Source organism: Kogia breviceps, chromosome X (genome assembly GCF_026419965.1).
Source record: "Kogia breviceps isolate mKogBre1 chromosome X, mKogBre1 haplotype 1, whole genome shotgun sequence".
Lineage (NCBI taxonomy): Eukaryota > Metazoa > Chordata > Mammalia > Artiodactyla > Physeteridae > Kogia > Kogia breviceps.
This window is the reverse complement of record NC_081330.1, coordinates 78,871,454-78,897,211: the sequence shown is the minus strand read 5'-3', so window position 1 is coordinate 78,897,211 and position 25,758 is coordinate 78,871,454. Positions and strand designations below refer to the sequence as shown.

Here is a 25,758-nt window from a genome sequence, read left to right as displayed (position 1 = left end):
AGTTCTTCTGATTGGAGCATATCTTTTTAATGAGAAAACGTGATTACCACTTATACATGCAGGTTGGGCTCCAAAATTTTGCAGATTTCTTGTCTCTCTTTTGTCTAGCAATATTTGTGTAAAAACAAAACAAACTGTACAAATCTAATTCCATTAAAGAAAATATGCAAAAGTAAGTCAATCATTGGACTACTTTAGTCTTAATTTGGATCTGATTGGCTGTTATTGGCTTAACCTAAATTAATGATTTACTATATATGGACTGTCTATTGCATTGATATATTCCTTGGTATATACTGAAATATATATATGCATTAGCTATGTATGTATATACATATGTAAGAATATATATTCAAACAAGGGAAAGGACATTTTTTTCTCATCAGGGAAAAAAATGGTTTCTGATTTATCAGCTGTACAAATGTGAATGATTCTTCTTTCCAAATGGCAGAAATAGAAAACAAGTTTATTGATTTGACTGCTTTTTCTAATAGAGACTTGTTTCTTTCTTATGGGGGTCATCTGTCCTAGTATGTGGTCCTTTTACTTGCTCATGAAATTTAGAAAATTCTTGTGATTCTGTTGTGTATGTATTTTTTCTTTGCTATTTTTAGATCATATTTATTTTGATTTGCTTTTTCTTTCTGTCTCCCTGTCTCCCTCCCAATGCCTCCCCCCACCTTCAGTCAGACTATTGTGAAGATAAGATTTCTGGGAAGCTAGCAAAGACTGACACACTTTCTTAACTCTCTTCACCACCTTCTGTACTCTAGCAAGATTTCACTCTGAGGGGGATATATAGTTAATACTCACCAACTGTGCTTCTTCTTACCCCACTACAAGGAAGCAGCTTAAAGAGCCAAGTTGCAATATACTACTTCTCCTTTTAAGGATCGTGAGTTTCACAGGTGGCACTTAGACACACAATAATGAAACTACAAAACACCAGAGATAATTTTAAAGTAACCCAAAAGATAAATTATCTTCAAGGGAATGACAATTAAACTGACAACAGATTTTTCAACCTCAACAGTAAAAGCGAGAAGATAGTGGAATAATATCTTCAAAGTTCTGAAGCAAAAAACTGCTAACACAGTATTCTGTCATCAGTGAAAATCTTCCAAGGATGAGGGCAAGATAAGGCCCTTTGTAGACAAACAAAACCAGGTTTCTACCAGGCCTTCCACAAAAGCAACTTCAAAGGGAAATAGTTCAAGAAGAAGAAAAATTACCCACAAGGAAGGTACAAGGAAGAATGATAAGCAAAGAAAACTGTAAACATGGTGCTAAATCAAAATATTACTCACAAAGAAAATAAAGATAACAGTGTCTAATTTATAGCAAAAAAAAAAAAGAAATGTGCCATGTATCTCCTTCATCCTGGGCACACAGGAAGGTAGATGAGTAACAGCTCCTCTAAGACACATATCCACTTTTGCATTATTGTGTGAATAATAATTATTTGCTGCCTCAAAACATTGCTTCCTATCCTGCTTGCCTATGACAGTCAACTCAAGGAAATAGCTGCTATTCAATGATGAAGAGGAACAGAAAAGCTTGGAAGGTGGGGAAAATGCTTCCTTCCTTGAGGATTTTATAAGCAATTTAGCATATATTTGTGAGCATCTATTATATGTGAGGCTCAGAAGAGGGGATTTAGGAATGTATAAGAATCACCCTGTCCTCAAGAAGATTAGCACAGCAGAATGAAAGCTACTGAGAACATCCTTCTTAGGGTCCTTCTGGACTCCAGAGACAGATGGTGAGCCTTTTCTTGGCTGCCCACAAATGTAGTATTATTGAATCACTAAATCACTAAAACTGTAAAATTAGAAGGGGTTCTTTCAGGAGCAGATGTGGGTAAACAAGTTTGACCCTTTCATCATGGTAGCTGTGTGAACAAGGAGTTACACCTAACAACATATTTGCTGGTATGGCCAGCTCAGAGGTCAGTGCCTCATGGGAATATATTTTCCCACAAATTAGTGGTGTCAGGTAGAGCAGTAACCCTGCAATCCTGATAATATATACGTGGGGTATGAACTCTAGAAAAGCACCTCACTCTTGAACATATTTCACATCTTATAGAAGGTCCTGGACTTATTTGCATAAATCTACATGCAATTTTCTTGAAATTCATATATGTCTAAATGAACTGTGGGATACATTCTCTAAGGATTTCAGGTTAAATATTACCAGTTTCTCCTTTCTTGAATTTAAACTGATTTTTTTCACCTATCCAGTGTCATTGGCTCAGGTGATTGAGCCAATGACTAATGACTGCATTATTCATGCAGTAAACAAAATTTCCAAGACATTCTAAATTCAAACATTATTTCCTAGTATCCTTCCAAACCATGACAGTGTCCCAGAAGTCCCAATTTTTCAACATTAAAGTTACATCACCTGTATTGCATCTGGAACCAAGAAGGAATACAAAATCCTCATTTATTAGATCTTATAGCCTGATTTGGAGTTTGAAAAATATAGTCACCACACTATTAATATTCAGGAAATGGGAAAATACCCAAAGCTAGGAAGTGAGGATAATGATAAGAATCTCCACAAACCTTTGTTAGACCATACTCTGTTCCTGGACCATGGTTTAATGCTCTGACTTCTAGATGGGAAGCCTGTTTTGAACTACTTAAAATTAGAAGTTGGTAATTGGTTATTAGTGTAATGATTTAGTATTTTAAATTTTCCAAAAAGATAATTCATTCATTTCTTTTGGAGTGAGGTAGAAGGAAATGGGTAGAAGGTTCAAAGCTCGTCTTATCCAAGTGTTTTCCGTGTTTCTGTCAACTTGATTAGCTGCATGTGTGACTTTTTAGTTAATTGGACCATGAGCCAACTGAAAGATAGAAAATCTCAAGGCAGAAATTTGATATACTTCAAGTCATTAGGAAATTAATATTTATTCTAAATTGTGGTCCTTTAAGATTTATTATCTTATTTTGTTTTGCAGGGAATATTAACAAGAGGAAATAGTCATACCATATCTGCATATTGTACATAGGCTCTATCTGGAAACATTCTGCTACTCAATGAAAAGTCTAGATAAAGCAGTTTTTAAAAAATCACTGTTAATCTGTGTTTTTCTTTTTTTAAATATGTGTGTGTGCACATAATTCAGCTACTGTTTTTTTAAGACTGAGTCTTATCCACAGTCATGACACAAGTTCTCTTAGGCCTGTGGAAGATTCTGAGTGTCAATATATATAAGAGAGTAAAAGAGTGCTATACCTCAGATTAGCACAATTATTGAAAAGAACTATCAACCTTTAAGATCCAAATCTCTTGCTGCCCTGACTATAGTACTGAACTTTAAATGGGTAAAATGTGTTTCAGAGGATAACTTATTGAGTTCTCACCATAGGTTTGCCTTCTGCTCATGCAATTCTATCGGAATCTCCCTTTCCTAAGGCTTTGGACTCGACATTCCTGCTTCAGCAACAGAGGACAAAAGCCATGTTTTAACGGATAAGCCACACAAGTAGGAAATACAGATGTGGACTACATGCTTTCAAAGAAGAATTGAGCTTGCTGAAGATCTCTGTCAGATATTGGAAATGTATAAGATGTTAAGAGGTGAGTACTTTGGTGGTTATTGTTGTTGAGGTGAGTGTGTATGTGTGTGTTTGTGTGTGTTGGAAAAACTAAAGTGAGAACATTATCATGATCTGTATAGTATAAAAATCTGAGGCTAATTTTTTAAGAAAGTTAAGCTTTCTTTCATAAATGTTCAGCTATCAAAGCAGTAGTGAAAATCTGAAGAACACAGCTAATAAGATTATCTTCTCAGGTTGAAAACAATGTAAGATTTTGTAATGGGAAATCACCATATGAGGGAGTGAGAGTAAAGAAAATATCATTTATTGAGCTTTACTAATCAAGTACCAAGAGCTTTACATGTGTTATCCCATTTAATCCTCATAACAATCCTATGATGTATATACTGTTACCATCTCTATTTTACACATAAAAAACAGTCTTGAACAGATCATTTGACTTTCCTAAGGTCGTATACCTATTAAGCTCAGGGTTGTGTTTAGACCAGGTCTCTTAGATTTCTAACACTGTATTTAGAGAGGAATAAATGTCTAAGAGGAAACTATCCCTATATCATTTCATGGTTTTCTCATGAAGAATTGTACCTCTACTTAAATTTAGTTTTCCAAGGAAAGTTTTTCACATAGTATATTCAGAAAATGCTTCAGCAACCCCAATATACAAAACTGAAGAAAAACCAGCACTACTGAAAAAAGCAACCATTCTCCTTAATGGAACAGATTTGGTTGTGATTTTTTCCTATTTTCTTCTGCGTTATTTCCATATATTATGTAAATAAAAAACAAATTTTCCAGAGCAGGTATATCCTTTGTATCTGGAGAAATCAAGACTTCCACTTTGAGATCTGTTTAATTTATTTAGCTAAAGCAACAATGCAGTTTGTTCTGAACTTTTTACTTTATTTATCTACTTTTTATACAAGAGGTTATTAGTTATCTATTTTACACATATTAGTGTATATATATCAAACCCAATCTCCCAATTCATCCCACCACCATCACCACCACCTCCGCTTTCCCCCCTTGGTGTCCATATGCTTGTTCTCTACATCTGTGTCTCTATTTCTGCCATGCAAACCAGTTCATTTGTAACATTTTTCTAGATTCCACATGAAGGCATTAATATATGATATTTTCTCTTTCTGACATACTTCACTTTGTATGACAGTCTCTAGGTCCATCCACATCACAACAAATGACCCAATTTCATTCCATTTTATGGCTGAGTAATATTCCATTGCATATATGTACCACATCTTCTTTATCCATTCATCTGTCAATTGGTATTTAGGTTGCTTCCATCACCTGGCTGTCGTAAATAGTGCTGCAATGAATATGGGGTGCATGTGTCTTTTTCAATTATGGTTTTCTCTGGGTATATGCCCAGTAGGGGGATTTCTGGGTCATATTGTAATTCTATTATTAGTTTTTTAAGGAACCTCCATACTGTTCTCCATAGTGGCTGTATCAATTTACATTCTCCCCATTACAAGAGGGTTTCCCTTTCTCCAGACCTTCTCCAGCATTTGCAGCTTGTAGATTTTGTGATGATGCCAATTCTAACTAGTGTGAGGTGAAACCTCACTGTCATTTTGATTTGCATTTCTATAATAACTAGTGATGTTGAGCAGCTTTTCATGTGCCTCTTGGCCATATGTATGTCTTCTTTGGAGAAATGTCTATTTAGGTCTTCAGCCGATTTTTAGACTGTATTGTTTGTTTCTTTAATATTGAGCTGCATGAGCTGATTATATATTTTGCAGATTAATCCTTTGTCCATTGATTCATTTGCAAATATTTTCTCCCATTCTGAGGGTTGTATTTTCGTCTTGTTTATGGTTTCATTTTCTGTGTAAAAGCTTTGAAGTTTCATTAAGTCCCATTTGTTTACTTTTGTTTTTATTTCCATTTCTCTAGGAGGTTGTCAGAAAGGATCTTGCTGTGATTTATGTCATAGACTGTTCTGCCTATGTTTTCCTCTAAGAGTTTTATTGTGTCCGGTCTTACATTTAGGTCTTTAATCCATTTTGAGTTTATTTTTGTGTATGGTGTTATGGAGTGTTCTAATTTCATTCTTTTACATGCAGCTGTCCAGTTTTCCCAGCACCACATATTGAAAAGACTGTCTTTTCTCCTTTGTATATCATTGCCTCCTTTGTCATAGATTAGTTGACCATAGGTGTGTGGGTTTATCTCTGGGCTTTCTATCTTGTTCCATTGATCTATGTTTCTGTTTTTGTGCCAGTACCATATTGTCTTGATTACTATAGCTTTGTAGTATAGTCTGAAGTTAGGGAGTCTGATTCCTCTACCTCCGTTCTTTTCCCTCAAGACTGTTTTGGCTATTCAGGGTCATTTTTGTCTCCATAAATTTTAAGATTTTTTTGTTCTAGTTCTGTAAAAAGTGCATTGGTAATTTGATAGGGATTCCATTGAATCTGTAGATTGCTTTGAGTAGTATAGTAATTTTCACAAAATTGATTCTCCCAATGCAAGAAGATGGTACATCTCTATATCTGTTGGTATCATCTTTAATTTCTTTCATCAGTGTCTTATAGTTTTATGCATACAGGTGTTTTGTCTCCCTAAGTAAGTTTATTCCTAGATATTTTATTCTTTTTCTTGCAATGGTAAATGAGAGTGTTTCCTTAATTTCTCTTTCAGATTTTTCATCATTAGTGTATAGGAACGCAAGGGATGTCTGTGCATTAATTTTGTATCCTGCAACTTTACCAAATTCATTGATGAGATCTAGTAGTATTTTGGTGGCATTTTTGGGATTCTCTAAGTATAGTATCATGTCATCTGCAAACAGTGACCATTTTACTTCTTCTTTCCCAATTTGTATTCCTTTTATTTCTTTTTCTTCTCTGATTGCCATGGCTAGGACTTCCAACACTATGTTGTATAATAGTGGTGAGAGTGGACATCCTTGTCTTGTTCCTGATCTTAGAGGAAATGCTTTCAGTTTTTTACCATTCAGAATGATTTTTTTTTTTTTGGTGGTACGCGGGCCTCTCACTGTTGTGGCCTCTCCCATTGCGGAGCACAGGCTCCGGACACTCAGGCTCCGTGGCCATGGCTCACGGGCCCAGCCGCACCGTGGCATGTGGGATCTTCCCGGACTGGAGCACGAACCCATGTCCCCTGCATCGGCAGGCAGATTCTCAACCACTGCGCCACCAGGGAAGCCCCAGAATGATTTTTGCTTTGGGTTTGTCATATATGGCCTTCATTATGTTGATGTAGGTTCCCTCTATGCCCACTTTCTGGAAAGTTTTTATCATAAATCGGTGTTGAATTTTGTCAAAAGCTTTTTCTGCATCTATTGAAAGGACCACATAGTTTTTATTCTTCAATTTGTTAATATGCTGTATCACATTGTTTGATTTGCATATATTGAAGAATCCTTGCATCCCTGGGATAAATCCAACTTGATCATATTGTATGATCCTTTTAATGTGTTGTTGGATTCTGTTTGCTAGTATTGTGTTGAGGATTTTTGCATCTGTATTCATCAGTGATATTGGTCTATAATTTTCTTTTTTGCTAATACCTTTGTCTGGTTTTGGTGTCACGGTGATGGTGGCCACATAGAATGAGTTTTGGAGTGTTCCTTCCTCTGCAATTTTTTGCAAGAGTTTGAGAATGATTGGTGTTAGCTCCTCTCTAAATGCTTGATAGAATTCACCTGTGAAGCCGTCTGTTCCTGGACTTTTGTATGTTGGAAGAATTTTAATCACAGTTTCAATTTCATTACTTGTGATTGGTCTGTTCATATTTTCTATTTCTTCCTGCTTTAGTCTTGGAAGGTTACACCTTTCTATGAATTTGTCCATTTCTTCCAGGTTGTCCATTTTATTGGCATAGTGTGGCTTATAGTAGTCTCTTAGGATGCTTTGCATTTCTGTGGTGTCTCTTGTAAGTTCTCTGTTTTCATTTCTAATTTTATTGATTTGATTCCTCTCCCTCTTTTTCTTGATGAGTCTGGCTCATGGTTTATCAATTTTGTTTATCTTGTCAAAGAACCAGCTTTTAGTTTTACTGATCTTTGCTATTGTTTTCATTGTTTCTATTTCAGTTATTTCTGCTCTGATCTTTATGGTTTCTTTCCTTCTGCTAACTTTTGGTTATTTTTATTCTTCTTTCTCTAGTTCCTTTAGGTGTAAGGTTAGATTGTTTATTTGAGATTTTTCTTGTTTCTTGAGTTAGGCTCGTATAGCTATAAACTTCCCTCTTAGAGTTTCTTTTGCTGCATCCCATAGGTTTTGGATTGCCGTGTATTCATTGTCATTTGTCTCTAGGTATTTTTTTATTTCCTCTTTGATTTCTTCAGTTATCTCTTGGTTTAGTAATGTATTGTTTAGCCTCTATGTGTTTGTGCTTTTTATGCTTATTTCCATGTAATTCATTTCTAATCTCATAGCATTGTGGTCAGAAAAGATGCTTGATATAATTTTTATTTTCTGAAATTTACTGAGGCTTGCTTTGTGACCCAAGATGTGATCTATCCTGGAGAATGTTCCATGCGCACTTGAGAAGAAAATGCAATCTGATGTTTTTGGATGGAATGTCCTTTAAATATCAATTAAATCTATCTGGTCCATTGTGTCATTTAAAGCTTCTGTTTCCTTATTTACTTTCATTTTGGATGATCTGTCCATTGGTGTAAGTGAGGTGGTAATGTCCCCCAGTATTATTGTGTTACTCTCGATTTCCTCTTTTATAGATGTTAGCAGTTACCTTATGTATTGAGGTGCTCCTATGTTGGGTGCATATATATTTTTAATTGTTATATCTTCTTTTTGGATTGATCCCTTGATCATTATGTAGAGTCCTTCCTTGTCTCTTGTAATAGTATTTATTTTAAAGTCTATTTTATCTGATATAGTATTGCTACTCCAGCTTTCTTTTGATTTCCATTTACATGGAAAATCTTTTTCCATCCCCGCACTTTCATTCTGTATGTGCCCCTAGGTCTGAAGTGGGTCACTTGTAGACAGCATATAGATGGGTCTTGTTTTATGTATCCATTCAGCAAGTCTGTGTCTTTTGGTTGGAGCATTTAATCCATTCACTTTTGAGGTAATTATCGATATGTATGTTCCTATGACTATTTTCTTATTTGTTTGGGGTTTGTTTTTGTAGATCCTTTCTTCCCTTGTGTTTCTCACTTAGAGAAGTTCCTTTAGCATTTGTTGTAGAGCTGGTTTTGTGGTGCTGAATTCTCTTAGCTTTTGCTTGTCATTAAAGTTTTTGATTTCTCCATTGAAGCTGAATGATATCTTTGCCAAGTAGAGTAGTCTTGGTTGTACGTTCTTCCCTTTCATCACTTTAAGTATATCATGCCACTCCCTTCTGGCTTGTAGAGTTTCTGCTAAGAAATCAGCTGGTCACCTTATGGGAATTCCCTTGTATGTTGTCATTTTTCCCTTGCTGCTTTCAATAAATGTTCTTTGTCTTTAATTTTTGTTATTTTGATTACTATGTTTCTCAGCCTGTTTCTCCTTGGGTTTATCCTGTATGGGACTCTCTGCACTTCCTGGACTTGGGGGCCATTTCCTTTCCCATGTTAGGGAAGTTTTTGACTATAATCTCTTCAAATATTTTCTCAGGTCCTTTCTCTCTCTCTTCTCCTTCTGGGACCTGTATAATGTGAATGTTGTTGGGTTTAATGGTGTCCCAGAGGTCTCTTAAGCTGTCTTCATTTCTTTTCATTCTTTTTTCTTTATTCTGTTCCACAGCAGTGAATTCCACCGTTCTGTTTTCCATGTCACTTATCCATTCTTCTGTCTCAGTTATTCTGCTATTGATTCCTTCGAGTGTAGTTTTCATTTCAGTTATTGTATTGTTCATCTCTGTTTGTTTGTTCTTTCATTCTTCTAGGTCTTTGTTAAACATTTCTAGCATCTTCTCGATCTTTGCCTCCATTCTTTTTCCAAGGTCCTAGATCATCTTCACTATCATTATTCTGAATTCTTTTTCTGGAAGGTTACCTATATCCACTTCATTTAGTTTTTTATCTGATGTTTTATCTTGTTCCTTCATCTGATGCATAACCCTCGACCTTTTCATCTTGTCTATCTTTCTGTGAATGTGGTTTTGTTCCACAGGCTGCAGGATTGTAGTTCTTCTTGCTTCTGCTGTCTTCCCTCTCTACTTCTTCTTTTCTGATTTGTATTCTTTTTATCCCTTTCTCTTCTTTGATTGCCGAGGCTAGGAATTTCAATGCTATGTTGAATAACAGTGGTGAGAGTGGACATCCTTGTCTTGCTCCTCATCTTAGAGGAAATGCTTTCTGTTTTTCACCATTGAGAATGATGTTTAATGTGGGTTTGTCAAATATTGCCTTTATTATGTTGAGGTAGGTTCCTTCTATGCCCACTTTCTGGAGAGTTTTTATCATAAATAGGTGTTGAATTTGTCAAAATCTTTTTATGCATCTATTGAGGTGATCATTTTTTATTTTCAATTTTTAATATGGGGTGTCACATTGTTTGATTTGCATATATTGATGAATCCTTGCATCCCTGGAATAAGTCCCACTTGATCATAATATATGATCTTTTTAATGTGTCATTGGATTCTGTTTGCTAGTATTTTGTTGAGGATTTTTGCATCTATATTTATCAGTGATACTTGTCTCTAATTTTCTCTTTTTGTAGTATCTTTGTCTGCTTTTGGTATCAGGGTGATGGTGGCCTCCTAGAACGAGTTTGGGAGTGTTCCTTCCTCTGCAATTTTTCGGAAGATTTTGAAAAGGAGGGGTGTTAGCTCTTCTCTAAATGTTTGATAGAATTCACCTCTGAAGCCACCTGATCCTGGACTTTTGCTTGTTGGAAGAGATTTTTTGTTTTAGTTTTTTCAGTACATGGGCCTCTCATGTTGTGGCCTCTCCTGTTGTGGAGTACAGACTCTGGACGCACAGGCTCAGCAGCCATGGCTCACGGGCCTAGCTGCTCTGTGGCATGTGGGGTCTTCCCGGACTGGGGCACGAACCTGTGTCCCCTGCATCAGCAGGTGGACTCTCAACAATTGTGCCACCAGGGAAGCCCTGAAGAGTTTTAATCACAGTTTCAACTTCATTACTTTTGACTGTCCTGTTCATATTTTCTATTTCTTCCTAGTACAGTCACAGAAGTTTATACCTTTCTATGAATTTGTCCATGTTTTCCAAGTTGTCCATTTTATTGGGATAGAGTTGCTTGTATTAGTCTCTTGGGATGCTTTGCATTTCTGTGATGTCCAATGTAACTTCTCCTTTTTCATTTCTAATTTTTTTGACTTGAGTACTCTCCCCCTTTTCTGGATGAGTCTAGCTAAAGGTTTATCAATTTTCTTTATCTTCTCAAGGAACCAGCTTTTAGTTTTATTGATCTTTGCTATTCTTTTCTTTGTTTTTATTACATTTATTTCTGCTCTGATCTTTATGATTTCTTTCCTTCTACTAACTTTGGGTTTTGTTTGTTCTTCTTTCTCTAGCTCCTTTAGGTGTATGTTTAGATTGAGCTTTTCCTTGTTTCTTGAGGTAGGCTTGTAAAGCTATAGACTTCCCTCTTAGAAGTGCTTTTGCTGTATCCCATGGGTTTTGGATCATCATGTTTTCATTGTCATTTGTCTCTAGGTACTTTTTTATTTCCTCCTGATTTCTTCAGTGATCTCTTGGATATTTAGTAATATATTGTTTAGCCTCCATGTGTTTCTGTCTTTTAAGTATTTTTTTCCTGTAATTTATTTCCAGTCTGAGAACACTGTGTTCAGAAAAGATGCTTGATATGATTTCAATTTTCTTAAATTTACCAAAGCTTGATTTGTGACCCAGAATGTGATCTATCCTGGAGAATATGTCATGTGCACTTGAGAAGAAAGTGTAGTCCATTGTTTTCGGATGGAATGCCCTATAATTATCAATCAAATCTCTCTGGTCTATTGTGTCATTTAAAGCTTGTGTTTCCATATTAATTGTCTGTTTGGATGATGTATCCATTGGTATATGTGAGGTGTTAAAATCCTCCACGATTATCGTGTTACTGTCAATTTCCTCTTTTATAGTTGTTAACATCTGTCTTATGTATTGAGGTGCTCCTACGTTGGGTGCATGTATATTTATAATGGTTATAACTTCTTCTTGGACTGATCCTGTGATCATTATGTAGTGTCCTTCCTTGTCTCTTCTAACATTCTTTATTTTAAAGTCTATTGTATCTGATATGAGTATTGCTACTCCACCTTTCTTTTGATTTCCATTTGCATGGAATATCTTTTTCCATCCCCTCACTTTCAGTCTGTATGTGTCCCTGGGCCTGATGTGGGTCTCTTGTAGACAGCATGTATATGGGTCTTGTTTTTCTGTCCATTCAGTGAGCCTCTGTCTTAGGATTGGAGCATTTAAGCCATTCACATAAAAGGTTATTATTGATATGTATGTTCCTATTATCATTTTCTTAATTATTTTGGGTTGGTTTTTGTAGGTCCTTTTCTTCTCTTGTGTTTCCCACTTAGAGAGCTCCTTTTAGCATTTGTTGTAGAGCTGGTTTGGTGGTGCTGAATTCTCTTAGCTTTTGCTTGTCTTTAAAGCTTTTGATTTCTCCATTGAATCTGAATGAGATCCCTACTGGATAGAGTAATATTGGTTGTAGGTTCTTCCCTTTCATCACTTTAAATATAACTTGCCACTCCCTTCTGGCTTCTAGAGTTTCTGCTGGCAAATCAGCTGTTAACCTTATGGGAGCTCCCTTTTATGTTATTTGTCATTTTTCCCTTGTTGCTTTTATTAATTTATCTTTGTCTTTAATATTTGTCAATTTGATTACTATGTGACTCAGCTTGTTTCTCCTTAGGTTTTTCCTGCCTGGGACTCTCTGCCCTTCCTGGACTTGGGTGGCTATTTCCTTTCCCATGTTAGGGAAGTTTTTGACTCTAATCTCTTCAAATATTTTCTTGGGTCCTTTCTCTCTCTCTTGTTCTGGGAGCCCTATAATGTGAATGTTGGTTCATTTAATGTTGTCCCAGAGGTCTCTTCATTTCTTTTCATTGTTTTTTCTTTATTCTTTTCCATGGAATTAATTCCACCATTCTGTCTTCCAGGTAACTTATCCATTCTTCTGCCTCAGTTATTCTGCTATTGATTTCTTCTAGTGTATTTTTTATTTCCGTTATGATATTATTCATCTCTGGGTTTTTGTTCTTTAATTCTTTTATGTGTTTGTTCTTTAATTCTTTTAGGTCTTTGTTAAACATTTCTTGCATCTTCTCGATCTTTGCCTCCATTCTTTTTCCAAGGTGCTGGACCATCATTATTCTGAATTCTTTTTCTGGAAGGTTACCTATTTCCTCTTTGTTTAGTTGTTTTTCTGGGGTTTTATCTTGTTTGTTCATCTGGTATATAGCCCTCTGCATTTTCATTTTGTCTATCTTTCTGTGAATGTGGTTTTCATTCCACAGGCTGCAAGATTGTAGTTTTTCTTGTTTCTGCTGTCTGCTCTCTGGTGGATGAGGCTATCTAAGAGTCCTGTGCAAACTCCCTGATGGGAGGGACTGGTGGTGGGCAGAACTGGGTGTTGATCTGGTGGGCCAAGCTCAGTAAAACTTTAATCCCCTTGTCTGCTGATGGGAGGGGTAAACCACAGCCACCACACATCTCTGCAGAAGACCCTCCAACACTAGCGGGTAGGTCTCGTTCAGTCTTCTATTGGGTCACTGCTCCTTTCCCCTGGGTCCTGTTGTACACACTACTTTGTGTGTGCCCTTCAAGAATGGAGTCTCTGTTTTCCCCATTCCTATCAATTTCCTGAAGTCAAATACCATTGACCTTCACATTCTGATTCTCTGGGAATTCCTCCTCCCATTGCCAGACCCCCAGATTGGGAAGCCTGACGTGGTGATCAGAATCTTCACTCCAGTGGGTAGATTTCTGTGGTATAATAGTTCTCCAGTTTGTAAGTCACCCATCCAGTGGTTATGAGATTTGATTTTATGGTGATTGAGCCCCTCCTACCACCTCATTGTGGCTCCTCCTTTGTCTTTGGATGTAGGGTATATTTTTTGGTGAGTTCCAGTGTCTTCCTGTTGATGATTGTTCAACAGTTAGTTGTGATTCCAGTGCTCTCACAAGAGGGAGAGAGAACATGTCCTTCTACTCTGCCATCTTGACCCAATCTCCTGCAGTTTGTTCTGACTGGTTCTAGACTCATGTCACATACTTTTGGACACCTGATTAGTCTAATGAATTTATTCCTCTTTTATTTTTATAATTTAGAAATATTCATGTAATTTCAAATGAAGGTGAAAATATTTGTCTATTTTAAGTTACAGCCTTTAGAACTTCTTCTGCATGGTATTCATTAACTTTTAAATACATCCTTAATAATATTTTTCTGAATTCACTAAGTATGCCAAAATTACAGCAACCATGGTTTATGGGCAAGATCCTTTGATTTGAAGACAGATAATCTGAGTTGAAATCTCAGTTCTGCCTCTTATTTACCATGTAAATTTGGATAATTCATTTAATCTATGTGAACTTCAATTTTCTCATCTGTAATATGGGGATGATAATCCCTACCTCATGCAGTTGTTGTGAGAATAATTTGAGGTAATAAATGTGAACATACTTTGTAGATAATAAAATCCTATCACAATGTCAGAGGAAAGGGAATCAAATGATCACTAATGGAACACTTACCACTGTGCTAGTTGGTAACTTTCTTCTCTTTGTTGCTCCCAGAAAGGCCAAGACCTGCATATCCCTGAGAAAGAGTAACATGCCTCCCAGTGGATCACATTTCTTGACTTTCATACTTATTGATCCATGATCTATGCAGTAGTTGCCAAGATACTGGCAGGAAGATTTTTTAATGTAAGAATTGACTGCTAAGTTATTTTTTTCATGTAAAGTGATCTTTCCTCAAGGAGAATCCTGCTTAACAAAGCATATCAATATCTTGATTCAGGGCAATAAAGGGAAATTTGTGGATGGACAGTAGTTTCATAACAAAAAAATACCAATCCAGTGAGGCATTGTAGTAGAGTAAGAAAGGCACTGGGCTGGAAGAAAGGAGACCAGATTTCCAATCTTGGTTTCACTACTGACTAATTGCATAACCTAAGACAAGTCCCTTTTCTGTCTTGGCCTCAAAGCTCCCCTCTATACAGTGAAGTGAGATGGACCAGATTAGCTCCAAGGTGTATTTCAACATTGACATTTTGTGACCCTATTTTTAATTATAATAAAAATATTCAAACTGTATACATTTTAGGATGCCATTTTACACCTCAAAAGGAAAAGAACAATTACACAAATTATTTCTGCATTGTGTTATAATAAACATTCAATTACATTAGTAGCTTTATTGGGGTATCATTAATGTAAGCCTTTACATTTTTAAAGTATTTTAAGATCTAACATCTTATTTGAGCCTCAGAATAATGTCATTTCATCAACTATCCTCACATAATAAATTTAAAAACTGAGACTCAAAGGTTTGTCTAAAGTCACATAGCCATTATATGATAGAGCCAGAAATCCAACTGTGGTCTGTATCTAAGCCTAATGTTTCTATCTACTGTACAAAGCTGCATGGGTGATTTTATCTAGGCTTTGAGTAAGTGGAACTCAGCTAGAAAATGAATTTAAAGAAATAGTTACAGGGCTTCCCTGGTGGCGCAGTGGTTGAGAATCCGCCTGCCGATGCAGGGGACACGGGTTCGTGCCCCGGTCCGGGAAGATCCCACATGCCGCAGAGCGGCTGGGCCCATGAGCCATGGCCGCTGAGCCTGCGCGTCCGGAGCCTGCGCTCCACAATGGGAGAGGCCACAACAGTGAGAGGCCCGCGTACCACAAAAAAAAAAAAAAAAGAAATAGTTACAGTTTTATATAAAGTAAAAATAAAGAATAAAAATTTTAAATATTTTTAAAATATTCACATTTGAGACTGAAGCTGCTAACCACATTCAAGCACTTTATGATCATTGTAAGAAAATGTCTATTTAAATATAATATTTGGAGCTCTCACCCTCACGTGTGCAACAGAGAAAGAAAGAATAAAGAATGGTATATAAGAGGATATCCATTTATTTAAGGACCATCTATCACGTTCACTGTGTTAGTATAAACCTTTGTGACAACTACAGTACTCCCTACTTTTACTTTCCCATGCTTCTTCCATTAGCCCCTCCCCAGTAAATATAATTGCAGGCTTTAAGGAGTTTAAAGTGAATTAACTTTGTTAATGAATAGAGTGGCTGCTTATTATTGGTGTCATAGCAACGACAAAAGCCACCATTAGACAGTTTATGTTGTAGGGAGGAAAAATATTTCCTGTAAACTTCTAGGCTCTCTTTTCTTGTCTAGTAATTAAGTTGATATGACAGATTAACAGGAGAAAAAAATTAATTAAATATGTACAGGAGTCCCATAAAAATATAGGACTGGGCAAGTCTGGCAGTTGAAGCTTATACACCATCCAGAGCTAAGGAATGGGATGGGGCCTGGTGCTTCAAAGGGGAGGAGGGTAAGTCACAGGACAGTAAGAAGATCAGATGTGTGGTTATTAGATACATGCCCTGATGTACAGATAGGTCATTCAGATAAAAGTTACCTCTGGTAATAGCTGTTTCTCTGAGCCCAATCTCCTATCTAAATTATTTTAGGTAGTTAAGGAAGAAGTAAAAGTTTTTCTTAAGTCAGACGGGTCTTGATTGCCTTCAGCTCAAAATAATCCACATGCCAACCTGGCATAATTTGGGGTCATGTATTCTTCCCCCATTCAGTGTCTAAAATCATTATTAATAATGATTTTAGAAAATGTATAGTTTCTCTAGATCCTATGCATTAAAATTAAACAGACTCAGTTTATCTGATGAGTAAATCGTTTGTAAATGTGGAAGCCATTAACCTGATAATTAGCATATTAAAGTTTTAATCAGATCCAGCAAAAGAGATTTAGGTATATTAGAGTCAAAGACAATGGAAAATGAGCCTATATGTGTTATGAAGTAGCCTACTGTTCTGCAAATGTGCATTCCAAAACCTTCTAGTCCATGGAAAGATAGGTTTTAAGTATTTACTATTAACCTAATTCTGTTGGGAAAGTAACAGAGGTTTAAGATATAAGCACTGCTGTTCTGGGACTTATAGCCTGATATGGGACATGGAAAGATAATTTACAACCATTAACTTATTTGCTAAGCAAAACTAACTCGTGAGGTAAGGATTGTTTTCCTTATTTTACAGATAAAGGGACTCAGATTCAGAGTACTTAGGCAACTTGCTCAAAGTCACACAACTAGTATGTGGCAAGGTAAGTATTCAAGCCATTGGCTGCAAAATTTATACATTTTTTGTACAACACGCAGGACAAGAAAAAGAACAAATAACACTATCTTAGCAAAATGTATAGAACATACTTTATATTTCTTAACATCTTTATTGGAGTATAATTGCTTTACAATGGTGTCTTAGTTTCTGCTTTACAAAAAAGTGAATCAACTACACATAAACATATGTCCCCATATCTCTTCCCTCTTGCGTCTCCCTCCCTCCCACCCTCCCTATCCCACCCCTCTAAGTGGTCACAAACCACCTAGCTGATCTCCCTGTACCATGCGGCTTCTTCCCACTAGCTATCCGGCCTACGTTTGGTAGTGTATATATGTCCATGCCACTCTCTCACTTCGTCAGAGCTTCCCCTTCCCCTTCCCCATATCCTCCAGTCCGTGCTCGAGTGGGTCTGTGTTTTATTCCCATCCTACACCTAGTCTCTTCGTGACATTTTTTTCTTAGATTCCATATATATGTGTTAGCATACGGTATTTGTTTTTCTCCTTCTGACTTACTTCACTCTGTATGACAGACACCAGGTAAATCCACCTCACTAAAAATAACTTCGTTTCATTTCTTTTTATGGCTGAGTAATATTCCATTTTATATATGTGCCACATCTTCTTTATCCATTCATCTGTTGATGGACACTTAGGTTGCTTCCATGTCCTGGCTATTATAAATAGAACTGCAATGAACATTTTGTCACATGACACTTTTTGAATTATGGTTTTCTCAGGGTATATGTCCAGTAGTGGGATTGCGTGGTCGTATGGTAGTTCTATGTGTAGTTTTTTAAGGAACCTCCATACTGTTCTCCACAGTGGCAGTATCAATTTACATTCCCACCAGCAGTGCAAGAGTGTTCCCTTTTCTCCATACCCTCTCCAGCATTTATTGTTTCTAGACTTTTTGATGATGGCCATTCTGACCTTTGTGAGAGGATATAACATTTTAGTTTTGATTTGCATTTCACTACTGATTAATGATGTTGAGCATTCTTTCATGTGTTTGTTGGCAATCTGTATATCTTCTTTGGAGAAATGTCTATTTAGGTCTTCTGCCCATTTTTGGATTGGGTTGTTTGTTTTTTTGTTATTGAGCTGCATGAGTTGCTTATAAATTTTGGAGATTAATCCTTTGTCAGTTGCTTCATTTGCAACTATTTTATCCCATTCTGAGGGTTGTCTTTTGGTCTTGTTTATGGTATCCTTTGCTGTGCAAAAGCTTTTAAGTTTCATTAGGTCCCATTTGTATATTTTTGTTTTTATTTCCATTTCTCCAGGAAGTGGGTCAAAAAGGAACTTGCTGTGATTTACATCATACATTGTTGTGCCTATATTTTCCTCTAAGATTTTGATAGTGTCTGGCCTTACGTTTAGGCCTTTAACCCATTTTGACTTTCTTTTTGTGTATGTTGTTAGGGAGTGTTCTAATTTCATACTTTTATACGTACCTGTCCCGTATTCCCAGCACCACTTATTGAAGAGGCTGTCTTCTCTCCACTGTATATTCTTGCCTACTTTATCAAAGATAAGGTGACCATATATGTGTTGGTTTATCGCTGGGCATTGTATCGTGTTCCATTGATCTATATTTCTGTTTTTGTGCCAGTACCATACTGTCTTGATTACTGTAGCTTTCTATTATTGTCTGAAGACATGGAGCCTGATTCCTCCAGCTACATTTTTTGTTCTAAAGATTTCTATGGCTATTCAGGGTCTTTTGTGTTTCCATACAAATTGTGAACTTTTTTCTTCTAGTTCTATAAAAATTGCCAGTGGTAATTTGATAGGGATTGCATTGAAACTGTAGTTTGCTTTGGGTAGTAGAGTCATTTTCACAATTTTGATTCTTCCAATCCAAGAACATGGTATATGTCTCCATATATTTGTATCATGTTTAATTTCTTTCATCAGTGTCTTATAATTTTCTGCGAACACGTTTTTTGTCTTCTTAGGTAGGTTTATTCCTAGATATTTTATTCTTTTTGTTGCAATGGTAAATGGGAGTGTTTTTCTTAATCTCAATCTCAGAATTTTCATCATAAGTGTATAATAATGCAGGAGATTTCTGGGCATTAATCTTGTATCCTGATACTTTACCAAATTCATTGATTGGTTCTAGTAGTTTTGTAGTAGCATCCTTAGGATTCTCTATGTATAGTATCATGTCATCTGCAAACAGTGATAACTTTACTTCTTCTTTTCTGACTTGCATTCCTTTTATTTCTTTTTCTTCTCTGATTGCTGTGGCTAGAACTTCCAAATCTATGTTAAATAAGAGTGATGATTGTGGGCAACCTTGTCTTGTTCCTGATCTTAGCGGAAATACTTTCAATTTTTCACCATTGAGGACAATGTTGGCTTTGTGTTTGTCATATATGGTCTTTATTATGTTAAGGAAAGTTCCGTCTATGCATACGTTCTGCAGAGTTTTTAACATAAATAGGTATTGAATTCTATCAAAAGATTTCTCTGCATCTATTGAGAACATCTTATGGTTTTCTCCTTCAGTTTGTTGCTATGGTGTATCACGTTGATTGATTTGCGTATATTGAAGAATTCTTGCATTCCTAGAATAAACCCCACTTGATCATGGTGTATGTACTTTTAATGTGCTGCTGGATTCTGTCTGCTGGTATTTTGTTGGGGAGTTTTGCATCTACGTTCATCAGTGATATTGGCCTGTAGTTTTCTTTCTTTGTGACATCTTTGTCTGGTTTTGGTATCACGGAAATGGTGGCCTCATAGAATGAGTGTGGGAGTGTTCTTCCCTCTGATATCTTTTGGAAGAGTTTGAGAAGGATAAGTGTTAGCTCTTCTGTAAATGTTTGATAGAATTCGCCTATGAAGCCATCTGGTCCTGGGCTCTTCTTTGTTGGAAGATTTTTCATCACAGTTTCAATTTCAGTGCTTGTGATTGGCCTGTTCATATTTTCTATTTCTTCCTGGTTCAGTCTCCACATGTTGTGCATTTCTATGAATTTGTCCATTTCTTCCAGGTTGTCCATTTTATTGGCATAGAGTTGTTTGTAGTAATCTCTGATAATCTTTTGTATTTCTGCAGTGTCCATTGTTACTTCTCCTTTTTCATTTCTAATTCTAATGATTTCAGTCTTCTCCCTTTTTTTCTTAAGGAGTCTGGCTAATGATTTATCAATTTTGTTTATCTTCTAAAAACACCAGCTTTTACTTTTATTGATCTTTGCTATAGTTTCCTTCATTGCTTTTTCATTTATTTCTGATCTGATCTTTATGATTTATTTCCTTCTGCTAAATTTGGCCTTTTTTTTGTTCTTCTTTCTCTAATTGCTTTAGGTGTAAGGTTAGGTTGTTTATTCGAGGTGTTTCCTGTTTCTTAAGGTAGGATTGTATTGCTATAAATTTCCCTCTTATAACTGCTTTTGCTGCATCCCATAGGTTTTGGGTCATCTTGTCTACTTTGACATTTGTTTCTAAGTAGTTTTTTATTTCCTCTTTGATTTCTTCAGGATCACTTCGTTATTATGTAGTGTATTGTTTAGCCTCCATGTGTTTGTATTTTTTACAGATCTTTTCCTGTAATTGATATCTAGTCTCATAGCATTGTGGTCAGAAAAGATACTTGATATGATTTCAATTTTCTTAAATTTACCAAGGCTAGATTTGTGACCCAAGATATGACCTATCCTGGAGAATGTTCCTTGAGCCCTTGAGAAAAAGGTATATTCTGTTGTTCGTGCATGCAATGTCCTATAAATATCAACTAACTCCACCTTCTTTAATGTATCATTTAAAACTTATGTTTCCTTATTTATTTTCATTTGGGATAATTCGTCCATTGGTGAAAGTGGGGTGTTACAGTCCCCTACTATGATTGTGTTACTGTTGATTTCCCCTTTTATGTCTCTTAGTGTTTGCCTTATATATTGAGGTGCTTGTATGTTGGATGCATGAATATTTACAACTGTTATATCTTCTTCTTGGATCGATCCCTTGATCATTATTTAGTGTCCTTCTTTGTCTCTTGTAATAGTCTTTATTTTAATGTCTATTTTGTCTGATATGAGAATTGCTACTCCAGCTTTCTTCTGATTTCCATTTGCAAGGAATATCTTTTTCTATCCCCTCACTTTCAGTCTGTATGTATCCATAGGTCTAAAGTGGGTCTCTTGTAGAGAGAATATATACGGGTCTTGTTTTTGTATCCATTCAGCCAGTCTGTGTCTTTTGGAGGGAGCATTTAATCCATTTACATTTAAGATAATTATCGATATATATGTTCCTATTACCATTTACTTAATTGTTTTGAGTTTGTTCTTGTATGTCTTTTCCATCTCTTGTGTTTCTTGCCTAGAGAAGTTCCTTTAGCATTTGTTGTAAAGCTGGTTTGGTGGAGCTAAACTCTCGAAGCTCTTCCTTGTCTGTAAATGTTTTAATTTCTCCATCAAATCTGAGTGAGATCCTTGCTGGGTAGAGTAATCTTGGTTGTAAGTTTTTCTCCTTCATCACTTTAAATATGTCCTGCCACTCCCTTCTGACTTGTAGAGTTCCTGCTGAAAGATCAGCTGTTAACCTTATGGGGATTCCCTTGTGTGTTATTTGTTGTTTTTCCCTTGCTGCTTTTAATGTATTTTCTTTGTATTTAATTTTTGACTGTTTGATTAATATGTGTCTTGGCGTGTTTCTCCTTGGATTTTTCCTGTATGGGAGTAACTTTGCTTCCTGGACTTGATTAACTATTTCCTTTCCCATATTAGGGAAGTTTTCAATGATAATCTCTTCAAATATTTTTTCAGTCCATTTCTTTTTCTCTTCTTCTTCTGGGACCCTTATAATTCGAATGTTGATGCATTTAATGTTGTCCCAGAGGTCTCTGAGTTTGTCCTCAGTTCTTTTCATTCTTTTTTTCTTTATTCTGCTCTGCAGTAGTTATTTCCACTATTTTATCTTCCAGGTCACTTATCCGTTCTTCTGCCTCAGTTATTCTGTTATTGATCCCATCTAGAGTATTTTAAATTTCATTTATTGTGTTGTTAATCATTGCTTACTTCCTCTTTTGTTCCTCTAGGTCCTTGTTAAATGTTTCTTGCATTGTCTATTCTATTTCCAAGATTTTGGATCATCTTTACTATCATTATTCTGAATTCTTTTTCAGGTTCACTACCTATTTCCTCTTCATTTTTTCGTTCTGGTGGTTTTGTTTCTTGCTCTTTCATCTGCTGTGTGTTTTTCTGTGTTTTCATTTTGCTTATCTTACTGTGTTTGGGGTCTCCTTTTTGCACACTGCAGGTTCGTACTTCCCGTTGTTTTTGGTGTCTGTCCCTAGTGGCTAAGGTTGCTTCAGTGGTTTGAGTAGGTTTCCTGGTTGAGGGGACTAGTGCCTGTGTTCTGGTGGATGAGGCTGGATCTTGTCTTTCTGGTGGGCAGGTCCACGTCTGATGGTGTGTTTTGGGGTGTCTGTAGCCTTATTATGATTTTAGGCAGCCTCTGTGCTAATGGATGGAGCTGTGTTCCTGTGTTGCTACTTTTTTGGCATAGAGGGTCCAGCACTGTAGATTGCTAGTCTTTGAGTGAAGCTGGGTCTTGGTGTTGACATGGAGATCTCTGGGAGATTTTTGCTGTTTGATATTATGTGGAGCTGGGAGGTCTGTTGTGGACCAGTGTCCTGAAGTTTGTTCTCCCACCTCAGAGACACTGCCGTGACACCTTGCTGGAGCGCCAAGAGCCTTTAATCTGCACAGCTCAGAATGAAAGGGAGAAAAAATAGAAAGGACAGAAAGGAAAGAAAGAAAGGAAGGAAGGAAGGAAGGAACAAAGGAACAAAGGAAGAAAGGATGGAAGGAAGAAAGGAAGGACAAAAGGAAGGAAGAAAGGAAGAAGTTACAATAAAGTAGTAAAAAAGAGTTATTAAAATAAATAATAATTTTTAAGAAGTAAAATTTTAAAAAGTAAAAAAAAAAAAAAAGGATGGTCTGAACCGAAAGACAAATTGTGAAAGCAAAGCTATACAGACAAAATCACACACAGAAGCACACACATACACACTCACAAAAAAAGGAAAAGGGGAAAAATAATATACCTTGTTCCCAAAGTCCACCTCCTCAACTTGGGATGATTTGCTGTCTATTCAGGTATTCCTCAGATGCAGGGCACTTCAAGTTGATTGTAAAGCTTTAATCCACTGCTTCTGAGGCTGCTGGGAGAGACCTCCCCCTCTCCTCTTTTTTTGCACAGCTCCTGGGGTTCAGCTTTGGACTTGGCCCCGGCTCTGTGCATAGGTCACCCGAGGGCGTCTGCTCTTCCCTGAGACAGGGCGGGGTTAAAGGAGCAGCTGATTCGGGGGCTGTGGTACGGATGCAGGGCGAGCCTGTGGCGGCAGAGCTCAGCGTGACCTTTCACCAGCCTGAGGTGCGCTGTGTGTCCTCCCAGGGAAGTTGTACCTGGAACCCGGGACCCTGGCAGTGGCAGGCTGCATGGGGTCCCAGGAGAGGAGGTGTGGAGAGTGACCTGTGCTCACACACAGGCTTCTTGGTGGCAGCAGCAGCAGTCTTAGTGTCTCATGTCCGTCTCTGGTGTCCATGCTGATAGGCGTGGCTCACGGCCGTTTCTGCAGCTCCTTTAAGCTGCACACTTCATTCCCTCTCCTCTTGCACCAGGAAATAAAGAGGCAAGAAAAACTCTCTTGTCTCTTCAGCAGCTCAGCGCCTGTCTCTGGAGCTCCTTTACGCAGCACGCTTAATCCCTTCTCCTCATGCACCAGGAATCAAAGAGGGAAGAAAACGTCTCTTGCTTCTTTGGCAGCTCCAGACTTCTCGCCGACTCCCTCCCGGCTAGCAGTGGTGCACTAACCCCTTCAGGCTCTGTTCACGCAGCCAACCTTAGTCCTCTCCCGGCTTCCGACCAAAGCCAGAGCCTCAGCTCCCAGCCCCCGCCCTTCCTGGCGGGTGAGCAGACAAGCCTCTCAGGCTTGTCAATCCTCTGTGGGAATCTCTCTGCTTTGCCCTCTGCACCCTGTTACTGCACTCTCCTCCATGGCTCCAAAGCTTCCCCCTCTGCCACCTGAAATCTCTGCCCACGAAGGGGCTTCTAGTGTGTGGGAACCTTTCCTCCTTCACAGCTCCCTCCCACTGGTCAGGTCCCATCCCTATTCTTTTGTCTGTGTTTATTCTTTTTTCTTTTGCCCTACCCAGGTATGTGGGGAGTTTCTTGACTTTTGGAAGGTCTGAGGTCTTCTGCCAGCGTTCAGTGAGTGTTCTATAGGAGTAGTTCCACGTGTCGATGTATTTCTGATGTATCTGTGGGGAGGAAGTTGATCTCCGCGTCTTACTCTTTTGCCATCTTCTCTCCTATATCAGAACATACTTTAAGTAAATAGGAATTTAGAGAATTGTGATCTGAATTCAAGTTAGATCTTAATCAGTCCAAGTTTTCTGCACAGAAGATATATACCAAAGATGGGTCTTTTAGATTGTCTAATTAGAGAAAACAGAATGAATAACCCTCTCTCTGGGTCTATTTCTTCATTTGTAGAACAGGGATGATGCCATCCACCCCATAGTACCATTGCTAGTTTTGAATAAGATAGCACATGAAGAGCATTTAGAAAATTACAAAGCATTAAGCAATGTAAACTGTTACTATTACTTGCTAAAGTATGTAAGTGTAAATGTATGTGATGTGTGTATATAGAGCTGACCGTGAGGACAGTGTTTTAAGGATGGACAACTCTCCCACTACCAGCTCATAGAATTATAAAATCTTGGGGTAGGGAGGGACCTCAAACGTCATCAGATCTAACTCCTGTGTTTGTTAAAAAGAAATGTGGAAAAGTAAAATATCTGGTATCTCTTACGGGAATTTATCTGTATCTTGGTATAGTCCTTTTCCTCCCAAATTCTGTTAATTTTTAACAATAGTGTTGCAGATTTTTTCATCAATATTATATTTACTTGAATTCACCTTTTTCTCTCATTTTAAAGATTTTAATAATTTCATTTATTTATTTGTTTGTTTATTTATTTATTTTGGCTGCACCAGGTGTTAGTTGCATCACACAGGATTTTCGTTGTGGTGTGGGGGATTTTTAGTTGTGGCAAGTGTGCTCTTTTAGTTGTGTCATGTAGACTCTTAGTTGCAGCATGCAGGTTCTAGTTCCCTGACCAGTGACTGAACCTGGGCCCCCTGCATTGTGAGCATGGAACCTTAACCACAGGATCACCAGGAAAGTCCCAAAGATTTTAATAATGTAGATTGCAGTAAAAATGTTGTATTTATTTCAATGAAGACTCTTCCTTGTTTTTCTAACTTCCATCTTCCAAAAATATGGAAACTGGAAGATAGGAAGACAGTCTATTTAGTTTTATTCACTGTTTCTGAATTGTGCTCCTAAAAGCAGAGTCCAGGGTCTTTGCTTTCATAAATTAAAAAACCGTGATTTCTTGGGGGAGATGGTTTAGCCCAAAGCACAGAAAAGGGAGAGAAGAACCCACAGTTTCATCTTTCAGCTCACTTAATCTAGATGTGAATCTCTACCTGAATGCTAATTCATCTCAGGAAAGACCCTACCACTAATTTAAATCAGGTTGGGTTTTATAGTAGGTAATTGTTTCAAGACAGTCTTCAGTATACATGTGTTAATTACTAAGGGAATGTTAGTCATGTTTTTGTAACTCTAAACGTAGTTTCCAAGGAAACTTTATAATGGTAGTTAAACAAAACATTAAAAGTAATTATCTTTAGATGGGGAAAGCACAAGTGACATTTATTTTCTTCTTCATATGTTTTTCTGTTTCCCAATTTTTCTGTAGCAAGCATACATTATATGTATATTTTTTAATGATTTATTGAGGTGAAATTCACATAATATAGTAGAATCCATTTT

At 37.1% G+C, this 25,758-nt stretch overlaps 1 protein-coding gene across 5 annotated transcripts in view; it reads left to right on the top strand.

The window, feature by feature from the left end:
* The window catches only part of ZC3H12B (zinc finger CCCH-type containing 12B), a 689,142-nt gene that overhangs the window by 472,459 nt on the left and 190,925 nt on the right, over nt 1-25,758 (top strand). For 3 of the 5 annotated variants that reach the window (XM_067023457.1, XM_067023459.1, XM_067023458.1), the window contains 2 exons: nt 3,427-3,591; nt 16,807-16,873. The gene's annotated coding sequence lies outside the window, so the exon portion shown is untranslated. The remainder of the gene's footprint in view (nt 1-3,426; nt 3,592-16,806; nt 16,874-25,758) is intronic. The other 2 variants (XM_059050982.2, XM_067023460.1) reach the window with 1 other exon arrangement.